Source organism: Jaculus jaculus, chromosome 1, assembly GCF_020740685.1.
Source record: "Jaculus jaculus isolate mJacJac1 chromosome 1, mJacJac1.mat.Y.cur, whole genome shotgun sequence".
Taxonomy (NCBI): domain Eukaryota; kingdom Metazoa; phylum Chordata; class Mammalia; order Rodentia; family Dipodidae; genus Jaculus; species Jaculus jaculus.
The window spans coordinates 11,598,653-11,617,051 of NC_059102.1; the positions used below are offsets into that span (position 1 = coordinate 11,598,653).

At 47.9% G+C, this 18,399-nt stretch overlaps 1 protein-coding gene across 6 annotated transcripts in view; it reads right to left on the bottom strand.

Annotated features, from left to right (window-relative positions):
* Positions 1-18,399, bottom strand: part of Tacc2 (transforming acidic coiled-coil containing protein 2) — a 218,070-nt gene that overhangs the window by 44,976 nt on the left and 154,695 nt on the right. The gene's annotated exons all lie outside the window — the stretch shown is intronic.

Sequence of the window (18,399 nt, forward strand, 5' to 3'; positions counted from 1 at the left end):
GTCACCCCATGACGTGAATCCAGGGATTGTGTAAAACATTAGGATTAATTCTGAGTATGACCAAATGATGTATTCTTTCTTTACATTTTTTCTAGTATTTTATTTATTTATGTGAAAGAGAGAGATAGACAGAAAGGAAGAGGCAGATAGAGAAAAAGAAAATGGATGTACCAGGGCCTCCAGCCATTGCAAATGAACTCCAGGCGTGAGCACCACCTTGCGCATCTGGCTTATGTGGGTCCTGGGGAAGTGAACCTGGGTCCTCTGGCTTTGCAGTTAAGCACCTTAACTGCTAAGCCACCTCTCCAGCCTCCTGATGTACTCTTGAAACACAGCCCTGCTCGAAAGACACAGGTCTCACCTTAGTGCAGACGCACACAGTGAGCTCTTTGGATGAGCTCTGGCACTCGCCGTCTGGAGTTCAATCACAGACACAGAGACGGTCTTTGTGCTTGACACGGTGGTGCCGACACATCCTTGAGTCCCATCTTATTAAACTCAGTTACCTTCTCCCGACCCCAGCTCACCATCCCCTCCATTTCCCAGCCTCTCCAGTGCTTCTCCAAACTTGTTGGGAAAGGTTAACTCACTTTGTTTCAATGTATTTAGTGTTTCCCTCCACCAGGCTAAAATAGCCACGCAGGGGCTGGAGAGATGGCTTAGCGGTTAAGCGCTTGCCTATGAAGCCTAAGGACCCCGGTTCGAGGCTCGGTTCCCCAGGTCCCACGTTAGCCAGATGCACAAGGGGGCGCACGCGTCTGGAGTTCGTTTGCAGAGGCTGGAGGCCCTGGCGCGCCCATTCTCTCTCTCTCCCTCTATCTGTCTTTCTCTCTGTGTCTGTTGCTCTCAAAAAAAAAAAAAAAAAAAATTTAAAATAGCCACACAGGTGGCTCGCCTTTAACACAGAACTGAGAGCCTCAAATGGGTGGCAGTGAATGGCCATCTGTAGAGCACATGAATGAAAGGCAGCAACCCTGCTGGGAGAGGACATGCCAGGCCAAGCCACAGCCAGCCCTGGTTGCATGGAGACAGCCCTTGTTTCCCCTAGCAAAGTCCACTTGTAAGGAAGGTCCTCTACCTGTGAGACCGTGGCCAGGAAAGCTCCTTTCTGTACCAAGGAGGAACCAGTGGACAAACCTAGCTCAGACTAAGGAACAGCCCTGCATTTCTCCTTCTCCAGCTTCCCCATCGCTCAATCTAGGGTCAAAAGTATGAGGATCTTGGGGCTGGAGAGATGGTGTAGCGGTTAAGTGCTTGCTTGTGAAGCCTAAGGACCCCGGTTCGAGGCTCGATTCCCCAGGACCCACGTTAGCCAGATGCACAAGAGAGTGCACGTATCTGGAGTTCGTTTGCAGTGGCTGAAGGCCCTGGCGTGTACATTCTCTCTCTCTCTCTTTCTTTCTCTCTGTCGCTCTCAAATAAATAAGAATAAGCAAAAAATTTTAAAAAAAGAATGAGGACCCAATGATGCCTGCAGGTCAAACGGCACCTAGCTCACCCATCCGAGATGCCCCCGGGGCCAGGCCAATGTCACCTATGAGGACAGCCGGTGTGGAAGCAGTGGCACCAGGCTGGCTCCCATGGCACCCAGATAGAAGCCCATCCACTGGTAAGGAGGAGGCTCTCCTAAGGGTGTGCATGCTCGCAACAGCAGATGGGCACCCACGACTGAGCCTAAGGGAAATGTACAGGGTAGGGAAGGAGCCGATGAGACAGAACACGGCCTGACAGGTTGCACTGGGTCATGCGGGTGACACTGAGCCATGGCCCCTCTACTGTGAGACATCCGCATGGCTGACCTCCACAGAGTCACAGCACCTTGGTAGATGTTGACACCTTCTAAACAGCACTGTCCAGCTGGCAGAGGAAAAGAAACCAACCACTCCTTCTACTATCCACCAGGACCCAAGTGAGGACTGGTGACTTCTCTTTACAATATCTACATCAATTCTGCTCTCACAACGTCCTCAGGGCCCAAGACTGCCCCACTGGCACCTATGGACTTTAGCTCCTCCAACCAGCCAGAGCCATCAGAGACCTAAAGAGCAACAGCCACATCGGAACTGCTTTTTTAAAAAATTGTTTATTTTTATTTATTTATTTGAGAGAGACAGACAGAGAAAGAGGAAGAGACAGAGACAGAGAGAGAGAGAGAGAGAGAGAGAGAGAGAGAGAGAGAGAATGGGTGCACCAGGGCCTCCAGCCATTGCAAAAGAACTCCAGATGGATGTACCCCCTTGTGCTTCTGGCTTACATGGATCCTGGAAAACTGAACCTTGAACAGGGGTCCTTAGGCTTCACAGCCAAGTGCTTAACCACTAAGCCATCTCTCCAACCCCAGACCTGCTTCTGACAAGATCTGATGAGCCAAGGCTGACGCCATATTAGACTTTGCGAGTAAACAAGTCATGGAAATGCAATGGGGAAATACTGACTCTTTATGCACATCTTAATACTCGGGGGCGTATCAGAGAAGTTAGATCCATGCACACTTGGACAACAACCGATCTGGGTAGCTCAAGTTTTACAAAGCCTGCTTGTGGTGGGCAGGAGAGCAGAAGGCGGTCACACACATGCGCAGTAAGGATAATGAGGTCCGGGGAGATGGCTCAGCGGATAAAGCACTCGCGGGGAGAGCACGAGGACCTGTGTTCAGGACCCCAGACCCCAACATAAAAGCCCGAAGTTGTGACAGGCTTCTGTAGCCCCAAGCACTCTTTTTTTTTTAAATATATAGAGAGAGGGTCTATTTTTTTAAATTTTTATTTATTTATCTGCAAGCAGAGAGAGAAAGAGAGACAGAGAATGGATACAGCAGGGCCTCTAGCCCCTGCAAACAAACTCCTGTGTCCCTTCTGCATCTGGCTTACGTGGGTCCTGGGAAATTGAACCTGGGTCCTTTGGCTTCACAGGCAAGCACCTTAACTGCTAAGCCATCTCTGCAGACCCCCAAGCACTCTTAAAGTGAGATGGGAGACAGACAGAAGTTCCTGGGAGCTCGTGGATCATCTAGACTGTCAGAGTAGTAAGCAAGACCCTGCCTGAAAACAAGGTATAAATCATAGATCCTCATGCTGACGTTGTCCTCCGACACTCATGTGTGTGCGTACGCTCACATGAACGTAACACACAGACACACACGTATATGTGTGCATGTAAGCACACACACAAAAGTAGAATGAGAGTTCTGATCACTTTGGTGGGCCCCGGATAGCGCCCTCGGACCAGGCTTCCACACCCCGGCTCCCACATCACACACATCTAGGGCAATCCTGAAAAGCTACGCAGAGCCAACTTGCCTCTCTCTTGAGCTTCCTTGAACGGGCTGCAACCTGGAATCTCCACTGCTGCTCACCGTGGCCCACATCCACCGTGCCCACTCCGCTGGAGACCACATCTGCCAGGAGCCAAATTCCATCTCCACCAAACAACAGCCCCAACCTCACTGCTAATGCTGGAATCTCTGAGATTTAAGTCTCTTTCAACTGTCACCAAAAAAAGATGGCTGCATGCCTAACCAGAAATGTCATCAGCTCCTCCGGCATCCCCTCTCAAGCCAAGACGCAGGGAGAAGGATCTGATGCCCGTCCCGTTATGCCTACTTCCCTGGGCACTGGGCAAGGCACGGCTTCAGAGCACAAAGGGCCCTGGTCTTTCTCAACAGGACACGTGAAGGGAAGGCCGGATGCTCTCGAGTCCTAGCTGTGAATTGCAATGAGGAGGTTTCTGCCATCGCAGCTGCCAGCCCGCACACCTGCTCAGAGAAGCGCCATTCACCCAGGGCCTGGATGGAGGGCAGTGTGCAGTGGGCAGGGTAGGGGGCACCAAACCCTTGTGCTTCCTCGTCTGTTTACTATGAACTGTGTCTGCATCAAAACACCTCAGGCCACCATGGCCCATTAGCTGGGCGCTCACTTCCAGGGCTGCTGGTCTTTTTTCCATATTTCCACTCCCTCTCCCAGGAGCAGAGAGCAAGTTAATTAGAGGAGGCGGGTGGCAGCTTTTTAAATTAGCTCCTTTTTCCCTATTCAGTCTCCCAGGGGCCTAAAAACATTTCCAAGAGTGAGAATCGCTGTAGTCCACCCACAAAGAGTCTGCACATGAAAATAAAGCAGCGTTTCTGGAGGCCCAAAGTATGAAAGCAATTTCCATCAGTGGCTGACTCTGTTTCCTGCTAGAGAAAGTAAACTACAAATAATTATTCTGTTCAGACGCCACACACTTTAAAAGGAAAAAAAAAATGAAATTAGTTTGCTATAAACATCTATCAGAAAGGAAAAAGAAAAAAGGAGGGCTAGAAGATAAATCAGTGATTGAAAGTGCTTGCTACGCAAGTATGACCACCAGACTTCAGATCCCCAGGACCCATGTGACGCTGGGTGCAAGTAACAGAGGTATCTGCGGTCCCAGTGCACCCACAGAGGGAGGCAGAACCAAGAAACCCCAAAGACTGTGGCCCAGCTGGTCAGCAAACAAGTGAGACACTGTCTGCGGAGGTAGAAGGGGACAGCCAAACCCTGTGGTAGTTCTCCAACCTTCACTTGTACATGCTGTGACGTACAATGCGTTCATATGAACAAGGGAGGGAGGAAAAGGAAAGGAGAAAGGGAGGAAGGAAGGAAAAGGGAGGGGAGAACAAAGGGTGTTACAATTTGCTAAAACCTACTTCTACTCCAAATTTAAGGGAAATTATTCCCCAGGGTGCTCATGTGTTGTGGTCACCACATAAGATCAGCAAATGCATGTGTACACATATAGATCTATATGAGAGGCACAACAGCCAGCATTTGTGGAATATTCTGTTATGTGCCAGACATGGGAATAGACCCATGTGTACACTTATCTATAATTTTCACAACTACCCTGTCTGCCCATTGTATACATGGCAGCTATGACATGGGTTAATTACTGTGCCCAAGGCCACGGCAGGAATCAGAGCTCCAATCCAAACGATCTGCCTCAGAAATCTCTGTCTTTCTACTCCATCCGTGGCTTCCCGATGTTTATACGAATATGGTCTTCTGGTGTAAAGTCTATCATGGAGAGCAATTAAACTGTTTAGATGCACGTGAAAGTGTAACACTGGGGAGTGAAGGCACCAACGGCAGCATTCTCCACGCTGGCGTCTCTCCTGGATGCGCAGCTTAAGGGGAAGTCCCGGTCCATCCCAAGGAGCCATCACACAGAGCCCCTGTCTCTCTGGCAGCCAGTCCTGTGATCATGGGACTTCCTACAAGGAAAACAGGGCAGGAGAGTCACCTCACTGCATAAGCGAATCCATCTGCCAGCACAGGGCACTGTGTGGGAAGCCTGAAACCTCCGCTCCACGCAGTGCTGAGCTCAGCTCCTCCCGCGGCATGCTGGGTCAGGCAACAGGAACTGTCCCCTCGCAAAAGTCAAGTTGCTGTAAAAATGTAGAAGGGCTCGTTTTCCCGTATCTGTGATGTGGTCTAAATGTTCTCATGTTTTCACTTGTATGAACAAACTAGTCTAAGATCAGGGGCTACACATGCATAACATATACACCTATGCACACATGTAGAACACAATGTACCTCTAGTAAACACAGCAATGTGTGTACATGTAACCAAAACATGGGTGTCTTTAATAATGACTTACTGTAGCTTTCCAACATATCATTAACTGGTTATATTTTGCTCAGATTTTCCTGAATAATTCAAGGGCTGGGATAATCCCTTTCAGAGACCATATAATGTTCCACCTGAGAAGCTGGAAGAGTTAGAGATCAGATACCATTGTAAAACAAGCTCTCCAAATTCTTTTTTTTAAAATAATATTTTATTTATTGATTTGAGAGAGTGAGAAAGAGAAAGAAGCAGATAGAGAATAGGCGCACCAGGGCCTCTAGCCACTGCAAACAAACTGCGGATGCATGTGCCACCTTATGTATCTGGCTTTATGTGGGCACTTGGGAATTGAACTTGGGTACTTTAGTTTTGCAGGCAAGCGCCTTAACCACTGAGCCACCTCTCCAGCCCTTACTCCATCCTCTTAAGCAGGTAAAGAAAAAGGTCCAAAAAGCTAAGCTACTTGCCCATGGTCCCTAGCCCACTCCGGCAGCTGTGGGTGAAAATACACAGGCTTGCCTTATGAAGTGCTGCCTCTGAATGAGGACCTTTGTTCTCATACAGCGTCCACCCTGGAAACCCAAGCCTCCCTAAATTCCAGTGCTACCTGACTACGAAGAATTAGTTTATAGGGGCTGGGAAATGGCTCAGGGCGCAAGAATGCCTGCTGCTCAAGCATGAGGGCCTGAGCTCCTTCCCAGCACCCACACAAAAAGCTGCACGTGGGCTGGGGAGATGGCTTAGCGGTTAAGCGCTTGCCTGTGAAGCCTAAGGACCCTGGTTCGAGGCTCGATTCCCCAGAACCCACGTTAGCCAGATGCACAAGAGGGCGCACGCATCTGGAGTTCATTTGCAGTGACAGAAAGCCCTGGCATGTCCATTCATTCTCTCTCTCTCCCTCCCTCTCTCTCTCTCTCTAGCTGGGTGTGGTGGCTCACGCCTTTAATCCCAGCACTTGGCAGACTGAGGTAGGAGATAACCGTGAGTTCGAGGCCAGCCTGAGACTACAGAGTAAATTCCAGGTCCTGGGCTAGAGTGAGACCCTACCTCAAAAAACAAAAAACAAAAAAAACAAAAAAAAAAAAGAAAGAAATTAGTTTTGTAAGTGTTGTTAATAAGGAAGGTGACATATTTGTGCATACTTATTCTGGATCAATTCTGCAGAATGCTAGTTTGCAGTTTCCAAAATGTAAGTGACCATGAACTGGATAGGGGTTCCTGGGGCCACCCACAGCATCAGGTTACACCTCTAGTGTGAGATGCGACACTTGCTGTGACATAAGCGCCGAGTGGTCTGAGGCGCCCTCGTTGGCTTCTCGAATCTCCTGAAGGCCAGGCTCAAGTCAAGGCCACAGCTCTGGCCACAAGCCCTGCTTTTTGGGAAGATCAGCCAGCAGCATCCAGGCTGAAAGACCATCTGCTGCCCCTGAAGAGGGAGGGAACCCTTCCAGAAGCAAAACTCAAGCTTTCAGCAAATCGCTTCATTCATCTGCATTTCATTTGAGTAAAGAGTTTGATGAATTTGTAAGTGGGTATTTTTGAAACTGCTGCACACTAGATTCTATTCATCAAGACTCCACTGGATGACAACCTTACACAGCCTCATCAACAGAAGCTGCCCCAGACATGCACACATGCATACACACACACCCTCCTGCCTAAAACAACTTGGCAAGAGTGGTAAAATTTTTTAAGTTTTTTAAAATTATTTATTTATTTGCAAGCAAAGAGAGAGAGAGAGGCAGGGAGAGAGAGAGAGAGAGAATGGGCACACCAGGGCCTCTAGCCACTGCAAACAAACTCCAGATGCATGTGCCCCCTTGTGCATCTGGCTTATGTGAGTCCTAGGCAGTTGAACCTGGGTCCTGTGGCTTTGCAGGCAAATGCCTTAACTGCTAAGCCATCTCTCCAGCCCCATTTTTTTGTTTTGTTTTGTTTTTGTTTTTGTTTTTCGAGGTAGGGTCTCACTCTGGTCCAGGCTGACCTGGAATTAACTCTGTCATCTCAGGGTGGCCTTGAACTCAAGGCAATTCTCCTATCTCTGCCTCCCAAGTGCTGGGATTAAAGGCGTGCACCACCATGCCCGGCCAGCCCCATTTTTTAAGCAAATATTTTATTTATTTATTTATTTGAGATAGGGGCAGAGAGAGAGAGAGAGAGAGAGAGAGAGAGAGAAAATGGGTGTGCCAGGGCCTCCAGCCACTGCAAACGAACTCCAGACGCATGCACCACCTTGTGCATCTGGCTTACGTGGGTCCTGCACAATCAAACCTGGGTCCTTTGGCTTTGCAGGCAAGTGCCTTAACCACTAAGCCATGTCTCTGGACCAAGACTGTAAACTTTTAAGAGCCAAATGAAAGGGAATTTCACTTTAATTTGCATACCCTCCCCCCAGCCAGAGAAGTCATGTGCACTAGTGTATCAAGCAGAACAAGATTCTCACATGATCATCTATTATGGACGGTGAGGCTGCTGAGCATCTGTCATTCACGAGCACCAAGCTGGTACCAGCAAGCCAGGCTGCGGGAATTTTCTAGTTTCACACCTATGGTCACCTCAGGTTATATCAAGCAAGTAACGGCATATTTATCTCGAGATTTCCAGCCCTTGGAATCTCGGAGCTCATATGACAGGACCTATGTTTAGAAACAAGTGGCTATGCTGACATGTCAGCATAATTCAGAGGTTGCAGAAGTACAGGGCCAAGGAGAGAAAGCACAGAGCCTGAGGGTCTGTCAGCCCAGGTGTAAAAGAACATGGCTGTGAGAAGCTGGGCCTGATCCTGGCTTACTAAGGCAATAACGCAACAAACATATTGCGAGGCTCTGGAACGTACTGCCAACCTGGAGAGGGGAGGGGGCTCCTCAGTCCTGCCAATCATCGTTTGGATGCTCCAGCCCTTGGCTCATGGCTTAAACAGGGAAGGAGACTCTGCCTATGTCTTAGCTAGTAGTAGAGGGCAGGAAGCCTTAGGAAACAACCAGTGGGATAGGGGAAGAGTTCCCCCAAAAAAGAAACTAAAGAGGGGCAGGGAGCCAAGCAACCGAAGTCCATAATCACAGTCCCTCCCAAACACAGCACATCACAGGGTGAGTTTATTTCAACTGGGTAAACCACTCCAACACTCAGGCCATTAGTGGACCTGCCCCGTTAGTCCAGTAAATGGGGTTAACAGAAACTGGAAAGATACAGGTTCCCCCTTAGTGCTACGTAGAAGACAGGTGTGAGTGGATCTGGGAGAAGAGGGTCCCAGAAGACAGCCCAAGCCTCGTTCTTTCCCGTTTATTCAACCTGCCAAGGTTGTATAAAACCCTGGCCCTGGATTCCATGACAAAGCCTCGATTTAAAAAAGAACGAAATGCCTTAAGAATGTAGGAGTCAGAGATGGGGAAGGAGTGAGTGCATTGGAAGCTGTCTTCTAGACATGGTTGCATTCATGACCCCACAGCTACGGTCTGTTGTTACCTGCACAAATTATCATGGATGGTGTGGGAAAGACAAATTTAAAAAACATCAAAGAAGAAAAAAGACTAACTGGAAAGTAGGGATTCAGGGCTGGAGAAACTGCTTAGTGGTTAAGGTGCTTGCCTACAAAGCCAAAGGACACAAGTTTGATTCCCCAGGACCCACATAAACCAGATACACAAGGGGTTGTACATATCTGGAGTTCATTTGCAATGGCTGGAGGCCCTGGTATGCCCATTCTCTTTCTCCCTGCCTATTTCTCTCTCTCTCTCTTTCTCAAATAAATAAAGAAAACTTAAAAAAGAAGCCGGGCGTGGTGGCGCACGCCTTTAATCCCAGCACTCGGGAGGCAGAGGTAGGAGGATCGCCATGAGATGACAGAGTTAATTCCAGGTCAGCCTGGACCAAAGTGAGACCCTACCTCGAAAAAAAAAAAAAATTTAAAAAAGAAAGTAGGGATTCAGTGGAAGGGAGATGAGGGAGGAGAAACAAGACAGGTAATGAGAAAATATGATGAAAACTGTCAATAAAAAAGTTTAGGGCTGGAGGGATTGCTTAGTGGTTAAAGCATTTGCCTGCAAAGCCAAAGGACCCAGGTTCGATTCCCCAGGACCCATGTTAGCCAGCTGCACAAGGGGGTGTGTGTGTCTAGGGTTCGTTTGCAGTGGCTGGAGGCCCTGGCGTGTCCATTCTCTCTCTGTCTTTCTCTGTCAAATAAATAAATAAATAAAAATAAAATATTTTTTTAAAAAAGTTTAAGTTATAAACAAAACAGAGCTGAAGAGACAGCTTAGTAGTCAAGGTGCTTGCCTGCAAAGCCTAAGGACCCAGGTCTGATTCCCAGAACTCACATAAGCCAGATGCCCAAGGTCACGCATGTACACAAGGTGGCACATGTGTCTGGAGTTAGGTTGCAGTGGCTAGAGGTCCTGGCGTGCCAATTCTTTCTCTCTCATTTAAAAAAAAAAAAAACAGAATGTCTTACAAAATGTCTTAACAGAGAGTCACAAGAGCAGTCATGGGACTTTAAGCAACCTCAAAACAGAGTTAGCAGGGCTGGGGGAGACGGCTCAGCAATTAAAGCCTGCTGGGTCCAATCATCCAGCACCCACAGAAAGCCAGGCGCAAAAGCGACACATACCATTTGGAGTTCAGTTGCAGCTACAAATACCTTGTGAACCCCCCCCCCCCACTGCACACACACGTAAATTAAACTTTTTAAAAGGAATTAGGTATGAAGTAGCCAAAAAAATAAATAAATAAACCAGAAACTGCTGTATCTTAGTATCTGTGTCTCCGGATGGTCAGAACGCCCTTTGGGCCTAATGGTTCTGGAGGCAGCTATTGTACAAACTGTACCACAAAGACACCAGAATATGTTCCCACATGTGCGCTAACAAAGGGTGGGTGTGTACATTCTGAAAACTGGCAGCTTCATTATGATATCACTTACATTGTAGTTTACCCCTCCCTTGATGGGCTTTTCCAGAGAATCATGGGAAGAATTACCCTGAAAGGGCAAACTGACCCACCTTTCTCCGTGAATAGGATACTCATTTCATAAATATTCATAAGAGGGCTGGAGAGATGGCTTAGTGGTTAAGGCACTTGTCTGCAAAGCCCAAGAACCCAGGTTCGATTCCCCAGGACCCACGTAAGCCAGATGTACAAGGTGGCGCATGCATCTGTAATTTGTTTGTAGTGGTTGGAGGCCCTGGCGTGCCCATTCTCTCTCTTTCTCTCTGTCCTTCTATCTCTTCTCTCAGCTTGCAAATAAATAAATAAAAAATTTTTGGTTTTTCAAGGTAGGGTCTCACTCTAGCCCAGGCTGACCTGGAATTCACTCTATTCTCAGGGTGGCCTGCTCACAGCAATCCTCCTACCTCTGCCACCCAAGTGCTGGGATTAAAGGCGTGCACCACCATGCCCAGCTCAAAAATACTTTTTAAAACTTTTAATTTTTTTTTCTTTTTTAAAAAAATATTTTAATTTATTTATTTGACAGAGAGAGAGAGAGAATGTGCACACCAGGGCCTCCAGCCACTGCAAACAAACTCCAGACGCGTGCGCCCCCTTGTGCATCTGGCTAACGTGGGTCCTGGGGAATCGAACCTGGGTCCTTTGGCTTTGTAGGCAAACGCCTTAACCGCTAAGCCATCTCTCCAGCCCTGCAAAAAAAATTTTTTTCCTCAAAAGTATTTTTTAAAAATATTCATAGGAGCTGGATGTGGTGGTGTATGCTTTTAATCCCAGCACTTGGGAAGTAGAGGTAAGAAGAATGCCATGAGTTTGAGGCCACCCTGAGACTCCATAATGAATTCCAGGTCAACATGGGATAGAGTGAAACCCTACCTTGAAAAACCAAGTTTATATTTTGATACATATATACATATATATATATATGTATGTATATATATATATGAATGAATATATATGAATATATATATATATATATTTTTTTTTTTTTTTCATAGGACATTTTAAAATCCACAGCCCAGCACCCTGTGCTGCTGTTCCCTTTTAGGATAGCGGCTCCAATCTCTTTGAGTGTACACTTTACTAAATAAACTTCTGCTTAAACTGAGAGCCTCAACTCAACTCTTTCCTTCAAGAAGACAAGAAGCAAGGCCCCCGATCACATCACGCCTGCTGTGACTCCATCCTCGACCTCCAAGCGCTGGGAATTTGCAGGAGTGTGACGTGCTGACCAGCTGGCCTGGTTTTCTATTTTGTTCGGTCAAAACTATGGAGTCGGTGATGCAAGAGAATCTGGAGGCCACACAGAGAGTGGTCACAGCCTTATCAAGACAGCCGCAGAGTGTCCTGAGAATGTGAGTGCTGTGAATGAGCTCAGCCTCCAGGGACGGGCAGTGCTTCCAGAATGGAGGAGGCTTGGCAAAGCCCTGGGCATGTGTGGGCACGTACGTGTGTCTGCTGAAACTCCTACCACAGACGGTTTTGGAACTGGCTTATTTGCAATGGGACTAGGAAGCTCTCAAAAGACAAGCAGCAGCCCAGTGGCGGAAATACAGCTAAGCCTGGCTCCTGATTTCACCATTGGTACCTACATCTAGGTAGACCTCCTTGGAGAAAAGCCAAGAGTGTGAGGCAAACCTTGGGAGGAGTAAAGACAAAGACACCCAGATTGCCTTTCCTTTCCTTGTCTCCATGCATTGATGTCCTGGGAATCTCGACTTTTGGCTGAACCGCTGGCTTGAATGACTTGGAATCTTTTCTTTGTTTTTTGTTCTTGAGCTATTGGGGACTGAACCTAGGGTCTTGCACATACTAGGCAAGTACTTTACCACTAAGCTATATCCCCAGTCCTTAAGTTGGAATCTTTACTTCAAATTCCAATTCTGGAGCTGGTAAAATGGCTTAACGGTTAAGGCATTGCCTGTGAAGCCTAAGGACCCTAATTCGATTCCCCAGGACTCATGTAAGCCAGATGCACAAGGGGGAGCATGCATCTGGAGTTCATTTGCAGTGGCTAAAGGCCCTGGGGCACACCCATTCTCTCTCTCTCTCTCTGCCTCTCTGTCCTCTCTCTCAAATAAATAAATTAATTAATTAAAAAAACTTTTAAAAATTCTAATTCTTCCAGGCATGGTGGTGCACACCTGTAATCCCAGCACTCGGGAAGCAGACGTTAGGAGGATCACCATGAATTTGAGGCCTCCCTGAGACTACATAGTGAATTCTAGGTCAGCCTGGACTAAGTGAAGCCCTACCTCGGAAAAAAAAAAAAAAAATCCAATTCTTTTTTTTTTTTTAATCTAACTAGAAATAAAGATATTTGTGGATCGTAGCCCAGCAAGAATTCACCACACCGAGTTCAGGAAATCATGAAGGCTCTGGGCAGGCTGTCGCTGACAGTCCTTGTACCTTCTCCATGGAGGACAGTAACTTCCTGCCTGGTCAGAAGCCACTAAGGAGATAGCCATTGTCACTCATCCAAAACACACCTAGGGGAGTGGGGAGTTGGCTCAGAGGGTAAAGGACCCAGTGTGGATCCCCAACACCCACATAAAAGCTGACTGTGGTGTCACATGCCTTTCATGCAAGCAGAGACAGGACGCTCCCTGGGGGTCACTGGCCAAATCAGTGCTCCAGACTCAGTGTGAGACCCTGCTCCAAAAAATAACATAGGAGGGCCGGGCGTGATGGTGCACGCCTTTAATCCCAGCACTCGGGAGGCAGAGGTAGGAGGATCACCGTGAGTTCGAGGCCACCCTGAGACTCCATAGTGAATTCCAGGTCAGCCTGGGCTAGAGTGAGACCCTACCTAAAAAAAAAAACAAAAGAAAAAAAAAAGGAAGCAACTGAGGAAGACTTCTGACCTCCACATGTATGTGTGCACACACACATGTGCAAGTCCACACGCATGCATGCACCACACATGATACACCTGCCAAAAATGAAACAGAAGCCACCGCAACCCAGAAAGCCCAGCAACTCTCTGCTCAGCAAAGTCCTAGGCACCGAGCTTGCACTAAAAACCCATGTCTCTCAGCAAAAAGGCAGGTAGCTCTGGAAACATGCTTAGCCTTCTTCATACTTGGGTTTGGTATCTGGTTTCTGAGTCCAATTCAAGTGAGAAGGAGCAGGCTGGGGCTGGAGACAGTACCTGACAGCATTTATGAAGAGCAGCATCGTAAGACAGGAACCGCACAGAGGACACAAGAACTCAAGGAGCAGTAAGGGGCAGGGCGTGGTCACTCACGCCTTTAATCCCAGCTCTCAGGGGGCACAGGGAGGACGATCACCATGAGTTCAAGGACACCCTGAGACTACATAGGGAACTCTAGGTCAGCCTGGGCTAGAGCTGGAACATACCTTGAAAAAAAAGGAAGGAAGGAAGGAAGGAAGGAAGGAAGGAAGGAAGGAAGGAAGGAAGGAAGGAAGGAAGGAAGGAAGGAAGGAAGGGGCAGTACGGCTTACCAAACTTCTAGGGTTGCACAAGAACTGGCAAATTATAGCCCCTTCCTCGGTACTGCCTGGCAGGAAGGGAGGGCAGTGGTTTTAAACATAGAGTCAAGAGATCCCTACCTTAAGAACTGTGTAAGGAAAAGTCCAGCAAACTAAAGATCATGCATATGGTATGAGATTACTTCAAACAATTAGATAGAACTATTCACAAATATACATCAATGCAGATGTCTATATTTGATGTCTATGTAGAGAAATACACACACACATTGGCAGCATATATATGGCTTTATAACTCAGAAAACAGATACTTAAATGTAGGTATCAGGAACAGTAGGCTGCGTTGGCACAGGGGAAGGTGATTCCCACAAGGTAAGCCCTTCACGCTGCTGGGGCTCCAGGGCCATTGCTCAGTGAGTTCGTCCGAAACCCATCCAAGTACTGAACATGCTGAACGGAGCCAACCATTCTGGGGTTGATCTAGCTAGATTATGTCCAAGGCAATAGTGGTTAAGGAAGGGAGCCAACAGGAGTTTGGAAGGGGCAGAGAGGAAGCGAGAACGGGGCTAAGGAGTTGTCTCAGTAGTCCAGTAGTGTGAGGACCTGAGTTTGGATCCGTAGCACCCACACAAAATTCTGGGTGCAGTGGCTCATGCCTTTTACCCCAGCACTGAGGAAACAGAGACAGGCGGATCCCTGGGGTTCACTGGCTAGGTGGCTATCGTACTTTGAATGAGACTCAGGAGTTTATTAAAGCTTATAACTTAGATCTCCAGCCACCTGGCTGGAGGAGATGTCACTGTGGGCGGATCCTTGGGTCCAACCCTGAAGTGTTGCTGGGGGTGGATCTGTTTCCAGTCTAAAGACATGCAGACTGCTTGAGCTCTGCCTGGGGTGCCTGGAGTGTGCTTGCTTTCAGGTGGTGGTTGCTTTTTCTCTCTGTGTGGATCTGAGTAAAGGAGGCCAGCTGCTTCTGCCATTATGGAACTTCCTCGGGAATTGTAATCTTCAAATAAATCCCGTTCTTCCTATAAACTGTGCCTGGTTTGGAGGTTAATCCCAGCAACGTGGAGCTTCCCCTTGAGTTTGTCAGCCAAAATAAACCCGTTCCTTTCATAAGCTGCTCATGATCGGGTGTTTCCAGCCAGCAATGCAAACCTGACTGTAACAGTAGTATTGGTACCAAGAGTGGGGTCACTGGTGCTAAAACCTGACTGTGTGGTTAGGGGCTGATTTTTGAGCAAGAAATGTGGACAGACTTGAAACCTTGGCCTAAGAGATACCTTGAAGTGCTGTAAGTACAGCTTGATGGACTACTCTGGCCATAGTTGAAAGACCTGAATGCAGTAAGAACTATAAACTGTGAGGTTTGGCTTGTAAGAGGAAGAAAGAGCTATATCTAGACTGAGCTCAAAGCAGTTTGTGTGAGAGGCTTGCTACTATGCCTGTGTTCTGAGAACTTGTACAAGGTTGCATTGCATAAAAATGGACTGGGATGATCAAAGGGATTTGCACACACAAAAAAGGTTGGGCTGAAACTGCTGCCCATTCAGCACTTGCCTAATGTTCCCAGGGGGCCTATTTTGATTCACATCACTGAAGGACCAAAATCCCCAACCTCAACACGGCCACAGGCTCCTACACATGACCAGGAGGCATCAGCATTTGCTAATCAGTTTCTGGTCCACATGGTGCCTACAGTTTCCTTCGGCATCTTGACCTCTAGGAGATGGGGAGAGGTGTACCATCCCAGAGTCGCTGGATCCTTCCACTCTGCCCGCGCCTTGGTTTGGGTTGTTTTCATTCACTAACAAGTACTTCACTCATCCTCACTTCTGCAATACCTTCAGGCCCCAGAGGCCTCTGGGATCAGTCAACTGGCCTCTGCAGGGGAGACAGGTCAGCCGCAAGTTCTAATATTCTCCTCGAGTCACATTCCAGGCAAAGGACAAGGCCACCCTAGGGTCCAGGGGAGACAAGACTCACCCTACAAAAGATTCTCCCAAAAGGCAAGTGTAGGGTTCCAACTCTGGCATAAAGACCCAGTTGGTAGCTTTTTTTCTTCGAGGCGGGGGGGGGGGGCAATCCAAAAAGACTGGCTTTTTTTTTAATGAAGGAGAGACAGAGAATTGGCCTGCCGAGGCCTCCAGCCACTGCAACAGAACTCCAGACATGTGTGCCACCTTGTGAGCACGTGCGACCTTGTGTCACCTTGTGTGTCTGGCTTATGTGGGATCTGAAGAGTCGAACATGGGTCCTTAGACTTTGCAAGCAAGCGCCACAACCACTAAGCCGTCTCTAGCCCAGCACGTAGCTCTTTATGTACCTCGCAGCCTGTGTCTGAATCTGCGCCAGTCTCTGGGGCATTTCCCCCCTCCCCAACCCTCCCATTCGCTTGCTCCACCCCAGCCCTGTCTGTTACTCTTTTGGCCCTAGGGACAAGGAGAGACACATGGGGAGCCTGGCCTTCTAAGTGATTCCTGCACCCCTGTCAACAATTAAAGCACGTATATTTTGACCTTATAATTTTTTTTTTTTTTTTTTTTTTTTTTTTTGGTTTTTCAAGGTAGGGTCTCACTCGAGCTCAGGCTGACCTGGAATTCACTATGGAGTCTCAGGATGGCTTCGGACTCAATGCAATCCTCCTACCTCTGCCTCCTGAGTGCTGGGATTAAAGGCGTGTGCCGCCATGCCCGGCTTTTGACTTTATAATTTGTTGTTTGTAACTTTGCCTTTAAGTTGCTGCTTCAAAGCTTATGGGGAGCGTTTGCAGGCTCCTGCTGTGCCTCACGTCAGGTCTCTGGACAGGCACCTCCCCACGACGGTCCACTTCCAGCCAGTGTGTCCACACCTTACATGTGTATTTCAGCCAGTTCAAGGATTCCCAAGGAACAGAAAGCACAGGGGAGGGGGGGCCTCCAGAGCTGTCAGGAGACAGACACACCCTGTGTCATTGTCACTGCAGAGGAGACTTCAGACCTCTGGGCCTTGCCCCAGTAACTGCTCAAAGAATCCCCAAGACACACGCATCCAGGGACTCCTGGGTATTCAAAAAGTCAAACTTGGGCTGGAGAGATGGCTTGGCAGTTAAGGCACTTGCTTGCAAAGCCTAAGGACCCAGGTTCAATTCTCCAGGTCCTATGTTAGCCAGATGTACATTGTGGCGCATGCATCTGGAGTCTGTTTGCAATGGCTAGAGGTCTAGCATGCCTGTTCTCTCTCTTTCTCTCTCTGTATCTAATAAATAAATGAAGCTATAAAAAATTTTTAAGTCAAACGCAGGCTGGAGAGATGGCTTAGCAGTTAAGCGCTCTTGCCTGTGAAGCCTAAGGACCCCGGTTCGAGGCTCGATTCCCCAAGACCCATGTTAGCCAGATGCACAAGGGGGAGCATGCGTTTGGAGTTCTTTGCAGTGGCTGGAGGCCCTGGCGTGCCCATTCTCTCTCTCTCTATCTGCCTTTTTTTCTGTCTGTCACTCTCAAATAAATAAATAAGATAACCAAATAAAAAAGTCAGACTCTTCTGGAATTGTCTCCTTCCAGCTCTCCTAAATAAACAACAGCCCCTGGTCTTTGGGGTGCCTCAGTGGGCCTCAACACTGATTTCATACATCACCATAACTAGGCTTGGGATCGATCAAGTGGCTGACACCCTTCAGTCCAACGCTGAGAAAGCTTTAAAAGGGTTTTGTGTCAGTCCGCAAGCAATGCCTTTCAGCTATAATGACTTAAATCCCTTCCTTGCACTATTTACATAATAAAAATGGAAAGAATAGCAGGCTTCCAAACAGCTCATGGGCCAAGGCAGCTCAGGAGTGCTGCTCCTCGCTAGAAACGCGCTGCTCTCTAAAGAACCGTCGGCCGTGGGGCATTTTCACGCCACCCTCTCATACATGATGCAGCGAAGCCAACTTGGTCTTTATTACAAATTCTGAACTGACAATACTCTAAATTACCCCCCTACCCTACTACACGAATGAGATGGTCCTGACCGAAGAGGGAAAGACAACCACACTACACCCAGAAACTATAAAATTTGGCATTAACAGATTTGGCTCCAAATTCCCACTGTGAACAACCTCAGACAGACAGCTAACAGCCCTGGGCCTCAGTTTCCTGATCGGCACCATGGGTAGGAGGGGATGGGAGCCATGCGTTCAATGGCCTTGGCATCTGGGACACTTCGCACAATGCTTAACAGGCACAAAGTATCCCCTCACACCAGCCCATACAACATTAAAACAGTACAACCCCTGACACAGCAGAGAATCCTCCAGCAAGCCCAAGTTCCTATCTATTTTTTTAAGGGCCCTGTAGCCAGGAGATGGCTACACCGATGATTCATACGTTTACAAAGCGGGGAGGAAAGATGATTTTCTTGCTCTACACACACATACACACACAGAGACAGAGAGAGC